Below are 16,331 nucleotides of genomic sequence, written 5' to 3' on the forward strand. Positions count from 1 at the left end.
TGTTTCTTGTAGGCTCTCTTCAGGTACTGGAAGGCTGCAATTAGGTCACCTTGAAGCCTTCTCTCCTCCAGGCTGGACAGACCCAATTCTCTCAAACTTTCCTTGTAGGAGAGGTGCTCCATCCCTCTGATGATCTTTGTGGCCTCCTCTGGACTCACTCCTAGAGGTCAGTGTCCTTCCTGTGCTGGGGACCCCAGAGTGGGATGCAGCACTGCATGTGAGGTCTCACCAGGGCAGAGGAGAGAGACAGAACCCCCTCCCTCAACCTGCTGACCACTCTGCTTTGATGAAGCCTAAAACACAGTTGGCTTTCTGAGCTGCAAGAGCACATTGACAGCTCGTGCCCAGCCTCTCATCCACCAGCACCCTCAAGTTCTTCTCAGGAGGGCTGCTCTTGACCTGTTCATCTCCCAGCCTGTGTTGACACTGGGGGTTGCCCTGACCCAGCTGCAGCACCTTGTACTTGGTCTTGTATTAAACCTCATGAGATTCCCATGGGCCTGCAAGTTTGTCCAGGTCCCTGTGGGTGGCATCCTGACCTTCAGGTGTCCATCTTGAAAACTGTTGTAGGCTGTGCGCTTGAAAAAAGGGGACACAGGTCTCCCTCTTCCCATCCCTTCTTGGCAACAGGGAGTTTTGTACATTTTATTTTCAGGAGACTGTGGAGCGCATAAAGTGGCACGTACTGATCAGTAGTCCCTCACCTCCAGGCTACCTCATTCACCTCAGCCTGCTTGGCAGTGAATTCACCATGAACTGTCTGCAGGCTGGAGCACTTCTGTCAATTTGTCCTTGCTTGAGTGGAATACTTAGGAAACACCCAGCATTTCAGGGACAGGAACTTGCAATTCAATGGTGTCACTACTAGCTGGCTTGCCATGATCTGATTGTAGTGGTGCTGTGCATGCTATGTCAAGCAAAACTCAGCTTGCTGTAACAGCTTAGTGTTGTGCCCTCTTTTCTTTGTGGTATGTAGCCAGTCATACAGCTTGTCATTTTTAACATTTTAGCTGCTCTCATGGGGGAAATCTGTTATTTCTAGGGGCTGTGCAGAGCAGTGATTTTGCAGGCAAGCCGACCCATTTCAAAAGTGGATTGTCGATGATTTCAGTGGTACCGGAGACAGATGCTTGCCAAATCAGTGATGTTGTCTGTAAAGTTTATTCTGGTACAGTGAAAGAGCATGCACTGCAGATATGCAAACAGTGACCTTATTGTGTTGATATTGAAGATATTGGGTGAAACCATTTGAAAATCCCAGTGCTAATATACTTGAAGTTTTCTTTAATAGTTTTACTGAGAGCTTGATGGGATGTCAAACTAGTGTCCTTCAGTGAAAAAAAAAAAAAAAAGCTTGAATCGTTTGAGTGAGTTATAAATTCTGAGTAAGTCTATGTGGAAAATAATTTTTTGTGAGCTACCACCTCAAGACACTTTTTGCCTGACATCTAGAAAGCATCTTGATTTTGTGTGTCCATCTGTAGCACTGCCAAATCTAGTAAGGGTTTAATGAAAAATAAAATTCAGGCTCAGGATTTGGGAATCCATATAGTTTTCACGGAACAGAACTCCTGTGCACAGCGCTTAGGTCTGGCTATGAGACTGTTGCTGTCATAACATAACAACCCCAAACAGCAACTAGTACCTCTTTGTGTTAGATTTTGTGCATTTACAGAACAGAGAGACTGTATCTACCACAATGAGCTTGCAGTCTAAATAAAGTTGCTTGTCTCTGGTGGCAGACCAGTTGGAAGCCCAGTCTGGATACAGTGGGTAGTGTTGTCTCTGCCATGGACTGAGAGATCCAAAGACAAAGAGGTCATCAAACAAAAAGCAGTGAGCATCAGGAATGGTTGAGGATGGAGGCACTTTTCTTTTAAATGATCTTACAAAAATTGAATATTTTAATATTCTATATCCTGTCTGGAGCCCAATCCTACTTTGCCAAACTATGGGCAAAAACTAAAATATTTTTGTAACCTGACCTTACAGAAGCCTCTAAGTCCTCTCCTCATTTGAACTATCTAGTGCACTCCTGTGTGGGGACTTGCAGCCAAATGTGATGCTGACTTGAGCTGTGGGAACTGGCTTTCATATAGAGCTCGGCAGCTACTGCCTCTGTAGGATGATTGGTCCACTAACATTCAGACCATGAAAAACCTCCCTCAAATTCCGTTGTTGTGAGGGGTAACTGATTTCGTATCACACAAGTGCTGATCCATAAAGGAGAGGGATTTTTCAACACCTCTTCTGTAACTGAAAACTAATTCCCAGTACTCTTCATAGACTCTCCTGCCATCCCTGGAAAAGTGTTAGGTATGTCTTTTCTAAGTGGACCTTGGGTGTTGGCTTTACATCCTCTTCTGCAGGCCCCTGCAAAGACATGTGAGTTGGTTGTGTGCAGTGTCATGCTTGTAACTGTATTTGAGCTCTGCAGTGGTACAGCTTTCCAGGTAGCAGCACAACCATCAAACTGAAATTAGATTTGTGTGGAAGATTTGAGTAGTTAAGTGGAGGGCCAGCAGTTTTCTTGGAAAACTGAAGAGGTGAAAAACACGTGGTATTTTTCCTCTCTTCAAATCTGGTTTTACTTGGTTATGAAACAAATAAAAACATGAGTTTTTGTTCTCACCTAACTCTGGAAAATTCCCCCGTTAGGTAGTTGAGAAGCTGTTGATGTCCCTCTACCTCTCTCTTTTACCTCTAGCTGAAAAGAAGAGACACTATAATCACTGTACCAATGTAATAGAGTATCTTTGACTACCTTTGTCAGTAATGTTTCCAGAAATTATCTCTCTGCTCATAAGCTGGCAGTTAGTTCTGCTAAGGCAAAGTCAGCATCAACTGAGAAACTGTGGAGCAGCCTGGCCACCAAGGGCAGATCCCATTAATTGTAGTTTATAGGGCAAGTTAGCTTTTTACTTCCAAATTTATTACCATGAAGAGAGTATAGATGATGGTGGTTAATTTAGTTTAGCACAAGTATGGAGCAAATACCATGTAGAATTCTGACAAAGTAACCTTATGCTATGGTACGAGAGGCAGGTGCTCGAGTTTTCATGGCGCATTGCATCACTTTTGGCCCACGTACTTGAACATCTTTTGCCTTTTGAGCATTTTTTTTAAGGTCTTTCCACTTAAAAGGTTGGAGATCTTGGTCATGATGTCTTCCAGGCCAGAGAGAGTCTGCAGGTCAAGGCAGTGGGGTACACTCCTTGAAAACTGCTGCTCTGCCACACTGTGGCTTCAATGGTGCAGCCAGCTTAGGAGTCTTAGGAGCCAGCTTCTAGAAGCTCCTGCATAAAGTCAGTGTGTACAAATCATACAAAATACTGCAACCTGTCCACAAGCTGTATTTTGCACCTTAATCCAGGAGCTCAGTGAAACGAAATACACATTTCACGCAGACCTGAATTAAAAAAGATCCTTCACCAGGGACTGTTAACAGGGATGTACAGAGTAACGCACTAGAGACAGCAGTATATGATGACTATTCAATGACTTTATGTTGTCTGAATCCTTGGAAGTGACTAAGCTATCCACCCTAAAAGGATAAAGCCTTAAGGAAAAGTTCTAAACCTGCTGAGGCAGCCTCAGAGAGGGATCTGACCTTCCTTAAGGTTGTTCAGGTATGCAAAATTGTGTGTTCTGTATGTCAGGATAGAGTAACAATATGAGGAAGAAAGAATTTGACTTTTGGAAAGGGACTTGTCTCCAGTTGCATCTTCTCCCCCCTTCAGCTTCACAGGAGGAATTGCTGAAGAGATGCAGTTAAACAGAAGAGCAAAACTGACAGCAATGCCCCATGAAAGGAGAGGAGTGATTTCAAAATCTGGGATTGTAAAATAGTAAGACCTCCTTTATGCAGATGCCTCCAGAACACTGGAGGAGGAGTTCCGCAGGAACAGTTAAACAGGACCTGCATGGCATTTTGTTGGCAGTAGAAGAGGCCACGTTACTGTGGCTGGAGGAGGCAGGCAGGAAGAGACAGGAATCAGCCCACAACACTGAAGCTTCTTCTGCTATCTACAGGGTTTAGGGGGTTTTCGTGCACTGATTGCTGTTTAATAAGCTGTTTCAAATGCTTCACAGTTTTATAAACCTCTCAGGTGCGTGTGTCAGCTAAGTATGAAATTCCTCCAAACTGTACAGGCTTTGCTGTTTCAATCCTCCCCAAACCTTGAGCAACTGGGCAGACAAACTTGCACAAACTACACAGCAGTCATATGGGTCACTGAGATGACCTTGAAGCTGTGAATTCCCAGATACACTTCACATCAGGAATGCAAGTCATGGAGGAATGCAGTCAGTTTTCTGAAGGGGGGAAACCTTTGATGGCAGAAATTTGCCATCTGTGCATGGATTTGGGTTCTGGAGCCAAGCATCAAAGCAGACAGATCCAGACTGTGAGGTCTTCCCCATCAGTGCATCAGATAGACACTGTGCACTCCTCTGCATCCTACCTGTGGCCTGCAGTCATGAGCCCTCTGCTTTGAGGATCTGCAGCCAATCCATCCCTGGAGAGACAAGCAGACACATGTCACAGGTTTCATGTGCTCACCATCTCCTCCTTACTTGAGATGACGTGATAGTGATGAAAAGCTGCAGTGGGGTCTGTTTGAGTTGCCAGGATCAGGGTGGTCTGCCTTTGATGGTGAAGGGAGAAGGCCAGCAGATGGATTTGTTAGGCCATCCATAGCATAATGTCTCAGCTGTTCATATTCACACAGAAAGTATTGGGATGCCTGACCTAAAGAAATGACATAGAATACTGCTAAGGTTCAGTATCAAGGCATGTGATCCTACACTTGTCAAATTAAATAAGCTTTCCAGAAGTAAGCTGGTTGGAGATGAAGCCAGTTGTTTTATGTGCTGTAAAGGCAAGATGCCAATGCTGAGGCTGGATAGGATTTTTAGCATACCTGGATCACAGCATGCTTTTTTTACCAAGCACATAAATGTATCGACTCTCCCAGTCATGATCATGTTCATCATTTATGATCCATGGTCTCTCTATGTCTCTTGTTGGAGTAATGTGATTCCCTTGATGAACTGGGGAGGAGGCAGAAATGGCATGTCCAACAGCCCCATCAGTCTCCATGACTCAGGAGGGAGTTACCCACTAACTGAAGAGAGGCACTAGTGCCCTCTCAGGCCCATGTGGATCTTCACAAAGCGCAAATGTATGGAATCTTTAAGGCTGGTCAAAAAGCAAGAGGAACCCAGCCCCCTACACCCTCTTTAGAAAGAAAGGAAAACTTAGCTGGAATGGTGATTTGTGAACTGGTGTATCGTCTCATTAGCATTACCAAAGTGGAAGGACACTGGCAGCTAGAAGGTGACAAGTCTCAGACTTTTGATTGCTTCACACTGCGCTTGTAGGGAAGGTTCTCTTCCTCTTTCTTTTCTCTGTAAAACCAGTCAGGAGTGCAGAATTACATTCTTCCTGAGTGTAGAAGTTAGGACTCAATCACACCGGTAACTGCCACTTGTGTTAGCAGATCCCTGAGCATCAGACAATTTAAGTATCCTTAGCTCATGACCAACACTGGACAAAAGCTTTAAGAAAGGGTTTTGAGCTGATAGTTTTTATCTCCCAAATGACAAGAAGTGCTTTTCAGCAGGAGAGGAGCCCTGTACAGTAGAACTGCCAAGCATAGCCCTGCAAAACGAGAAGATCTGGCATGGTTCCATGCAGGTCGGCACCGAAAGTCTCAGTGTCAGCAGGCAAGCTGCTGCACACACGAGCAAAGGGAGGAAGCCTCAATAAAAACATTTTGATGTGAGGCACTGGGACTCTGAAATAATTGGCTACTCCAGTCAGACTGTAAGGATTAAAACACAAAACCCAGCTCTATGTATTAATTCCTTCATTTGGGTTTCTGTACCATTGCTTTGAAAATAGTAAGCAAAAAGCTGGATATGATTCAAGCACGAGAATTAGCACTGGTTGTCCCTATGGATCCTGGCCATTGCTCTGTGCTGACCAGCCAGACCAGTTCGTTCCCTTTCCTCTGCAGAAAATCCAATTTCCTCTTCCCACTTTACATGCTGTGTCCTGAGGAAGTTTAAGTTTCTTGAGGTGGAGATGTCTGTCATACGTGCAATTAAAATGGATTAACAAGTTCTGCTGAAATCCCAGTCTTGGTGATTCTGATCTAAGTTCTCACCAAGTGAAAAATAACGCATAGAGATCCTCACCAGAAATTTGATTGGGGGAAACCAGCATAAGCAATCACAGCTTCAGCCTGGATGCCTTGACTTAAAACTATCATGATTTACTTTTCATTTCTAGATGAGCCTTGTATAGGTTTTCCTCTGCACGGGCAGCTGCAATCAGAGATGTTTCCACAGGCTTTACAACAGCGTCTTTGGCAGCATGAAGAGATATTTAAGGAGTGGATGGGGCATGAGAGTAAACAAGAGACTTTTGTTTGAAGCTGTGGAAATGTGATTAAATTAAGCCACACAGACCAAATCCTGTCTTTCTCCTTTTCAGAAGCAAACAGTGAAAGGATATACATTGAAAAGCATGGATTTAAACCAAAACCAGTCAGTAGCAACATGAGAGTAGGGAGAGTTAATGAACTAGTTTTCTACAAATAGTCTATTCAGCTTAAAGAAAGCTCCTTGTTGTATACTTTTGTGAATAAAAACTTAGATCAAAGTTTGTTTAACATTCCTTATCCAAAATATGTTTTTAAGAAAAATACAGGAAAACAAAAATAGTTGTTTAAAAGTAGCCCCTTTCAGAATTTTGCTCATTTTCTAGAGAAAATAGAAGTTTCAGAATATGTTCTGTGTGACAGTACCTAGAAAATTCCACCTTATTTTTAGGAAGAAAGGTACTTCGCTAGATGAAGACATAGAACTTTTCATCTAGCTTAGGCTGCAGTATAACAAGGTCAGTGCTAGCAAGCTATACACATCATCTTTGAGGTTAGCTGCAGTGGACATTAGGTAATGAAGTGCAGCTGCCTGTTATTTATTACTGTTATTAAAGATTATCCAGATTAATGGATAAATCTGTGCATTTCATGATTTATACTAACAGTGGGCTCTATACAATCTCTTGAGTACTTTCCAGAAATACTTGATGTTGCAGAGAACGTTGCTTCTAGACTCAGGTGATTCTGAGCTCTTACACATTTTCAGAGTTAGTGTAAAAACTTGGAAGCTTTGGAAGACATGCTGATGGGGAATTAATAGAGAGTGGGAATTTGTCATTTATAAGTCAACTTTTGCTTCACTGTTACATCTCACAGAAAAGATACTCAGACTCCAGTGACCCTCATCACCTCTCATCAGCCATTTAAGAGCCTGACACCCATGATGAAATGGTAAATGCAAAGGAAAGTGGCTTTTTTCCTCTCAGCAACTGAAGGGAAGCAGCATTTGTGGGTCTCAGCCCACGTTCAGTTTCAGTTCAGAAATAGGAGGAAAGAAGAAAAGTCAACCAAATGTTTTCATACTTCAAGGACTCATTACGGTGGTGGCCCAATCAAAAAGGCACATGGATTGTGTTAGACCAGAAACTGCTTCAGGTGACCCAGTAGCATTCAGTGAAAGGAGAATCTTGCATCTAAAATCTTTGTTGTATCAAAATGGGTATTGTTCCATTAAAGTGAGGATTTCCCCATGGGATATCAGAAGAACCATGTTTTCTCCTAAAATAATTTTGGTTCACCATCTCAATGAGGCATTTTTCCATTGTATCCCCTTTCAAAAATGCTAATAAAGGAGTTTTTAAAAAGGAAATTCCTTCCCGTGTTCATCACTTTTCAGTAAGGGCTCTTGTTCTGGGAGCAGTGCCATCCTTCTATTTGTTGTTTGAGATGCATGGTGATTTTAATTAAGTGGTCATTGTCTGTGTGCATCATGGTGGTTGCCTTCGGTGACCAGAGAGCTATAATTAAAAGCTTGCAAGGCAGCTGAAATTTTTGCTGCGGCCCTTTAGAGGATTGTGAGAATTTTTGTCTTCAGCAAAGAGGCTCCATTCTCCTCTAGGACAGTTTTGACTTTGATAGTCTCAGGTATGACGTTGGGAGTGGGATTGTGGCAGTTATGAAATGTTCACAATTCAGAAGCCCTGAGCAGGAGTTACTCTTATGGTGGCTCCATGTGGATGAACTCCTCCTTTAATATCCCCAACAGACAGGATCACTATTGCACTTCTCTTACTTGAACACTGTGTTGAGGGCAATGCACCTGTGGATGCAGAGCTACTCTATCTGCTTTAGCAGGTCAGCACAGGAGAAACCCATCTTTTGGCACAGTGCAAAAGTAGCCTAACTGTTAGATGAAATGGAGCAAGTGAATTTTGCAATAACTTATTCTGCGTGCAAGTGTCAAAAATCATCTAGAAAGGGGGCTGCAGACCAGAAATGTCTGTTCCTTTACTGGAAGCACTTAAGTCAGTTGTGGGGAACTGTATCTGTTTACCTGTCTCAAACTACCCTTGCCTTGTGCATAAGCAAGTAATTTCTCTGACACTCACTACTAGACAAAAGGGATGCGAGGCTGCAGTGAAAGTCAGTGTATTTCTGTCTGAGAGCATGTTATTTCTTCATCCTGCATGTTCACCTCACTGCAAGGGATTCTGCCTTACCCTTAGAAGGAATCTGTTCAATATATGAGAAACAAAGTATTTCCGTAACTTCCAGCCTCTTCTATTTACTCTGCCTCAGTGAATTATATCTATTCTGTTTCCAAAACTAACATTCCGAGTCAATTCTTGAATGCTGTGGCAAGCAGTCTGTTTAATGGGAATCAACCCTTGCAACAGCAATCTCCATTTTAAACCAGTTTTGCAAGAGAGAAAGTGAAGGGCATGCCTGATCATTAATTGTTCACCTGGTATCCAATCTCAGCTTTGCTTCCTGCTGCGTGTTCAACTGTGGAAAAAGCAGGCATGAAGGAAGGGAGCTAAACCCAGTCCTTTTCTTTTAAGTGGGTTTCACTTGCTCCCCTCAGACATTTATCTGCTGTACCTGTGCAGATGGGAACTCCTGTCATTCATTCCTCAGTAACACATTTGCTTCTTGCTTGGAGTGATGGAAATGGCCACGGCTTTGTCCTAAGACATGGAGGTATATGGAAGACACATGTCAAGCATTGCGGCAGCAGGCTGTAGTCCGGCTATCCCTGCATCCCATCTAGAACTTTCCAACGTACAACTTGCTTTGTTCAGCTATGGAGGGAGTCCAGTAAGGTGAGTGACCAAGGTCCTAGGCACTTAAGACATTTGAAACACTGAATCTGTGCTTTAGGAAATGAGCCTCTGTCACAGGGAGACTGTGAGTGAAAAAGGGTGCTAGACTTATAGATGCCACATAGGATCATAGAGTGCAGTTTCCTTAGGTTCAGAAACTGGATTCCAGTATACAGATGCAGGGAATTTGTCCCTGGCTTGTGTTTTAAGGGAAGCAAAGCTTAGCCAGGTGGCCACAGGATTTCAGGGAACTGAGGCAGAAAAAGTCTTGGAGGAAAGTGCCTCAGGGAGTAAAGTCAGTAGCTTACATTTATGTGGTGTTGATGGTGTAATTGTAGAGCAAAGTTGGATCTCAGAAACAGACAAGTGTAGGCTCTGGTTCTGCTTGGAGCAGTCTGGTTCCCTTTCCCCACCCACGGCGTGGGGCGGCCCAGTTCTAGTTCCATTTCCATCTGAGGAACCATTCCGACGTCTTGAAGGATGGGGAAAGGGAACTCCAGGGGTTTTCTCAGGGTTTTCTTCTGTCCCTGAGCCTGGAGGGGAGAGGTGCCCTCCCCTCCACCCACGCACATGGTCCCATGGCAGGCACAGAGACAGCACACCGGGTGTGGAGAGGAGGCAAGAGTGTGTTTATTGTGGGGGATGTTACATTTATAGGGTTTAGGAGGATTCACAGAGTGACTAATTAGAAGTCTCAAGGGGCTTACAGGAACACCCAGTCACAGGAAGGGGTTAACAAAGGCCAATGGGAAACACCTCAGGACACCTTCCCAGGACATTCCTGAGATAGCATTACCGTGGGGGGTGTTGGGAAGAAGAAGCATGTGTTTGCAAAGAGACCACCAAAAGCCATTTTAAGACATGTTTAAACAGCAGTTTTCCCATATAATGCAGGTTTAGTGCTACAGAGCAGGGTGGAAGAGGAGCTTCAGGAGGAGGTATTTCCCATAATCTGAAACAATATATATTTCCCAGTGCTCAAAACAGACAAGACTCCAGCTTTCAATTATGGAGGCTGAGTGGCTACCCGTAACAAAATTTTCACCAAGCATAGTTATGCAGGACAACTGGCAGAAAGTGGGCATTGATGATTCAAAAGGAGCAGGCACCACCATTCTTCAAGGTGTGTTTATTTTGATGTATCAATGTTTTTGCTTCAATTCTGCATCCTGCCTCTTCTGGTGCTGTGATCTGTATTTCATGCTGTTCACAACAGCAGATAGTATTCAGAACTGGAGTTTGCAAAGTGCTGCCAATGCTGGGTTGTATCATTGCAACTGGTAGAGATGGTTGCTCTCCGGAGAGGTTCCTGCTCTTCAAATGCAAGAGGAAAATAAAAGAGTTGACCAGATGTGAATGAAGAAAGTGGGGAAAAAAGGGAGAAAAGCAAAAAAAAAAAAAAAAGAAAAGAAAAAAGGGAGAAAAATAGCATCCTGTTTTTCTTAGTATTTTCTTTCCCATGAACCATTGCTGCTGTACAGCAAAAGATGAAACAAACATACAGATTTGATTTCACTTATGAGAGATATGCAGTCACCACAGTGAAAATGGTCATTTAAATGACCCCCCTGGGGAAAGTTTCGGTTTTCCTGACAGTGGTTTCTTGGGATTATGAGAACTGCAGGTTGAAATTGTTTGCAGAACCTAGATACTCCTTTTCTCCCAGAGTTCTGGGTGTCTCTGAACTGGCAACAGAAAAATGAGGGGTCAGCATTTCTTTCGCTTGGGGTTTTTTTTTCCTTACTCCCTGCCCTAAAAATATGTGCAGGTGGAATAATTTCTGCCAACTATACAGAGTGGAGAAAATAATTGTTTGCTGAAGAAATTAATGTGATTCTTTGAAGACAGTTCTTTATAACTGTTTTCCTTGCTTTGAAGCAGACTATAATTTTTCCTCCATTTGTGCCATTTTTGGGTGCATTTATTTTGCATTTTCACAACCCTCTTCCATCCATTCCTCCATGGCAGGCAGGACACTTGTCTGGCATGCAGGATGAAGCCAATGGGAAATGATTCACTGAAACTACTGATGGTAGCTCCTCCAGTGTTGTGCCACCCTTCTCCTCAAGGTTCATATGATCCCTGTTGGGTTTTTTGTTGAGTTGGGAATGTTTTCTTTTATCTCACCATCTTATTTTGGATCCTTGTACCATAAGCCTTTGCCTGCCATCAGGTTTAGGCATGTATTTTCAGAGTGAGTTCAATCAAATAATGCTTAGCTTCTGTGCTGCTCCATGGTGTGCTTTCTGTACAGGTCTGAGCTGGCTTTAAACTGAAGAAATCAGGTGCTTCTGCCAGTGCAAGGGGAGCAAAGGGTTTCACCAAGTCTTTACTGCCCCAGGGATTGGTAGAGGTGCATATTTCTCCACAGATGGTTCTGACTTGGTGAGCTGAGTAATCTCTGTATCACTTCCCACGCTTTGCAGGCAGATTCCAACAAAAATTATTTTGTAGTGGAAAACTGAAGTATTCTGTGACTGCAGAGAAGCATTTTGGTGTAACTTTTTTTTTTTCAAATCTTGTGCTTGTTTTGAGTTTGGGTTTTTTGTGGTTGTTGTTGTTGGTTTGTGGTTGTTTGGGGTTTTTTTACTGTAGCAGTTTGACAAGTGTAATACTGAACTGTAGGTTATTTTGATCAATGTAACACACTATTCAGATAAAGAAGTCAGTGGTTGTTAGGGTTAACATGAGAGAAGGACAAGCATACAAAAACTTAACAAACATGCTTAAAATCATCTGTGGTTCAGGGGCTTCTTGAACCAGATGTAATTTCAATTTCTGTAGTAACCCTCACAGTATTCCTTCAGATTGTCCCTATTACCTTATAGAACCCACAGCATCCTGACACATGGATCTCCACAGGAGACCATTGTCTTGGCTTCAAACCTGCCCCATCCAGTTTCACTTGATGCCCCTTTTTTCCTTACAGGAGTAGACAGAGTGAGCAGTAGGTGTCCACTGGCTATTTCCATGATTTTACAAATCACTGTTTGGTCCTCCCAGTGCCTCTTTTTCTTCCAAGTGCATGGTGTCTTGCTCAGTTTCTGATATATTTGGCTTTTAGCAATAGGAAAGTGGTAATGGCCAACTTTTGTGCTAAGAATTTCATCCTTTGCAGAATCAAGCTTCTTGGAAAAGGTGTTGCACACCTTTTGCACATCCATGTGTGAATGCCTGAATACAAATCTCATTTTTCCAAGATGTGAGTCACCTTGCTGCTTGACCTATGTTCTTTTCCCACCATGTAGGTCTGAGTAAAAAAAAATAAAGTAATTTCACTTTCCAGTTTTCCTTGTATGTCTGCTGAAGGGAGGGGTGCAAACTTTAAATCTTATTTTACTCACTGATGTCTCAAATATTCAAGGTGCCCTGAAAATACCTCCCAAGTGGCGCTCTTCTACCATTTGGGAAAGGTAACCATGATGACCATCTGTATTCTTACAAAAGCAGCACACTTCAGACAGGTACAAATCCTTTCCTTTAAATATGCCACAGTAACAGTAAAACTGACTTCAGCCTTTTCCACCTCTCTTCAACCCAGTTTCTATAATCCTCGAGCAAACTTATTTGTTTAAAGCAAACACTTTATTTGTGACAGGATCCTTAGAAATTCATAACTCAGCAGGCATACTTGGAAAAAAAATTATCTATAAGTAGATGAACAGAGTAATGAGGAACATTTACTGACTTACACATAGAAAAGTGCTTTAACAAATGCTCAAAAGTGCTTTACATCCCAGTGTTTTCAGTGAAGTTCTGTTTGAGTGGGCGCTGATTTCATTTTCTGAACTTCTAAAATCCTTGGCATGCTGGTTTTGGTGGGATTTTTGTGGTCCAATCCAATCTTCTACCACACTTTTCTAGAACCCACACATAAAAACCAGACACACATATAGTTCCAACCTTCAGTGACTGGGAGAAACCTAAATTGAATGTGATATAGTGACCTGAAAGTGAAATGTCCTGATAGCTGATTCACATAATCTTGGGGGGGAGGGGGGAGGTGGAGAGGAAAGTACTTTTGTTGTCATATTCTGTAATATTCCTCAGCCGTAATTTGGTACAAAATCAGAGGGTAGAGGCATACACTCAGACTGACTGAATGCCAGTGAAATGGAAACATGAGCAATATTCCAATTTAACTCCACAGAAACCCACTAGTTAGTAAGTAGTTCAAGTATTTTAGTGCCTGCTGTGTTGCTGCCTACAGGGAAAATACTCTAAGTGCTTCCCTTTTCTCAAAAAGAAAAGAAATTTCCATCTATCTTTTATAAGGCTGTCTTGTCACATCCATTATACAGCATGACACAACCAGCCAGAGGAAGTATTGTGGTGGTTTCCATTGTATGTTTAGTGAGTAGGTTTTTGTGAAAGGTAGAATACATACATACATACATACATATACATACACATACATACATATATGTATATATATATAAAATATATGTATATGTATACATGTATATATGAATATATATACATATATATATAGTATATGTATACATATATATATGTGTATATATACATATATATATATATACACACACTTACAAATGTAGATCAGTTAACTGTGAAGATGTACGTGCCTTGTGCTGGCCTGTGGAATGTCAAATGCGAGGTGCTAATGCCTACATATTTGTAATCCAATATTTTGTCATCCTGCCAGCTTGGCACAAAAGGGCAAAATTATCCTTATTCTGAGAATATTAGGCCATTAACTGGAACATCTCTTAGAACTACTTTTTTCCAGTCCGTGGACAATCAGCTATTTGAGGAAATAGCAAAGAACGAATTCTGGTTTTCAGACTCCGAAGTACACTGTTAGTATTGCAGAATGAAGAAAATGGCAAGAGATGTCCCTGAATAATGTTGGGTTTTTTAACCACTGAACCATCCAATATCCTACTTCATTCAAAAATGCGAAGGGATAATGTGAATTGCAGGAGTGATAGGAGGGATGACCCACAGACTATCAGTTTTGTATAAGGAGGGATTTTTAAAGTGCGTGCATAAATTCTGTATGCTTGTATGTGTGTAAATGCAAACTATCTTCTGTGTGCACAGACCAGTGAGATGTCAAGAGGAGCACCACTTGTGACATTTTAGTTATCCAAAAAGCTAATTTTCATATTCAAAAACAACTTCAGCAGACCAAGAGGAGGGACATCAAGATAATTAGAGGGATGGAGCACCTCTCTTACATGGAAAGACTGAGAGAATTGGGTCTATCCAGCCTGGAGGAGAGAAGGTTTTGTGGTGACCTGATTGCAGCCTTCCAGTACCTGAAGAGAGCCTACAAGAAACATGCAGAGGGATTTTTTTACCTGAGTAGGTAGAGAAGAGACAAGGGGGAATGGATTCAAACTGAATGAGAGTAGGTTTAGATTAGGTATTAGGAAGAAATTCTTTACTGTGAGGGTGGTGAGGCAGTGGAACAGGTTGCCCAGAGGAGTTGTGGATGCCTCATCCCTGGAAGTGTTCAAGGCCAGCCTGGATGGTGCTCTGAGCAGCCTGGTCTAGGGAAAGGTGTCCCTGCCCCTGGCAGGGTGGGTGGAGCTAGATGACCTTTAAGGTCCCTTCCAACCCAAGCCATTCTGTGATTCTGTAATTCTGTTCTATGAGAATGTTTTTGTTCAGCAGTAACATTCTTGCATACTTCAGACAATGGGGAGTGTGTGTGCATGCTTGTGTGGTGTAGACATAGGTATACATGAATAATCAGCATGAAAGAGTGTGCAGTGTATTACAGAACTGCTTGACATATGCATCATTTGACTACTTCACCTCTGCTGGGTACATTACACCAACCTTCTCATCGCCATTCTGATGTCTAACTCTTTGGCAGAAGTGGTCCAGGCAGTCACCTACCTCCATGTCTTGCTTTGTTTTGAGTAAGCCTGACATTGAATAATAATTAAAAAAAAAATTCAGATCTTCCTTGTTTTCCCTCAACATTTTTGATGTCCTGGTTTCATGTCCAAAATCAGAAAAATTAATTTCTGCATAGGCAGCCTCTTATCATATACTCCTTGAGGAAAAGACATGAAGGTTTGAAATCCCTAGAAAGCAGAGATTTCCCAGAGCATTAGTAGGGCACCTAGAAATGAGAAAGAACAATTTCTTTGGGGATTTAAGGATTCCCTAAATGTTTTCAAACACAACCTTACAGCTACTGAAATATTTAAATTTTAAAAAAAAAGCTTTTGCAGATAGGGAATAAAAAATATTGTTCTAGTAAAAACAGGGGCTGGTATGCTTATTGTCTGCCTTCATTTGTTAGTCCATCTTGGCTACAAAATCTAAAATGAGAAAAGACCTTCAGAAGAGGGAACCTGATCCAGGATGGGGATGAATGGGTAAGGAGAAATGTTCCCCACAAGGTACAGAAGACTGACAAAGGCAAACAGTTGATCCTTTATAAGAGGAAGATGTTGAAGGGTGGGAAAGCAGTTTGTTCTCCTCTTGAAATGCCTGGGAGAGTTTGCTGCCTACTGAAGGGAGCAGCCTGGGCACAGGTGAGTGCTGTGCTCATGAACAGGACCATGAAAACCCTTAGCTGAGGAAATGACTGTGCTGTCCTTGGCGCCACTTGTTCAGTCCAGCTTCTGAGACCTGGTAAGGGCCAGCTGGTAGTGTGTGCTGGTGGCTTGAATTTTAAACACAGCCAGCTACTGATCCCATATACTTTGCAGGTAAATCCTGTGCAGTCTGGCTTAAACATCTTCTTCCCACTGAGCCCGGAGAAAGCCTTACCACAAGCCTTGCTGAGGAAAAATGAGGTTGCAACTGGCTCCCTTCCTCTGTGATGCCACCCACTGCTTTTGTGACACCTTACTGTCGCACAATTGCACTGCGCTATCCATGGTTTTGGCCCAGCATCTCAAAAGCAAAATCACATCTTTGTCCCTTTAACTTCTCTCTCAGCTGTTATGCCTGTTTTCTCCCCTCCTCTGGGACTGTGCACTCTGTTGCTGCTCCGGCTGCCGGGAGCAAGCGAGCAGAATTTCTCCTGCTGGCAAGCAACCGGCTCGTCTGGGGCTGGCGTCTTCCCAGAACGCTGCTGTTTGCATACCAGCAGGCAGAAGAGCAGGTGAAATGGGACTGGTGACATCTGTACAGA

The 16,331-nt window shown here is 42.7% G+C and overlaps 1 protein-coding gene across 4 annotated transcripts in view; it reads left to right on the plus strand.

Moving 5' to 3' along the window:
- PALM2AKAP2 (PALM2 and AKAP2 fusion) overlaps positions 1-16,331 on the plus strand; it is a 266,174-nt gene that overhangs the window by 31,351 nt on the left and 218,492 nt on the right. Inside the window, exon 1 of one of the 4 annotated variants that reach the window (XM_032674589.1) lies at positions 16,097-16,301. The exons of the other annotated variants lie outside the window; for them this stretch is intronic. The gene's annotated coding sequence lies outside the window, so the exon portion shown is untranslated. Of the gene's footprint in view, positions 1-16,096; positions 16,302-16,331 lie in introns of those variants that run through there. 4 annotated transcript variants of the gene reach the window in all.

Source organism: Chiroxiphia lanceolata, chromosome Z (assembly GCF_009829145.1).
Source record: "Chiroxiphia lanceolata isolate bChiLan1 chromosome Z, bChiLan1.pri, whole genome shotgun sequence".
NCBI classification, from domain to species: domain Eukaryota; kingdom Metazoa; phylum Chordata; class Aves; order Passeriformes; family Pipridae; genus Chiroxiphia; species Chiroxiphia lanceolata.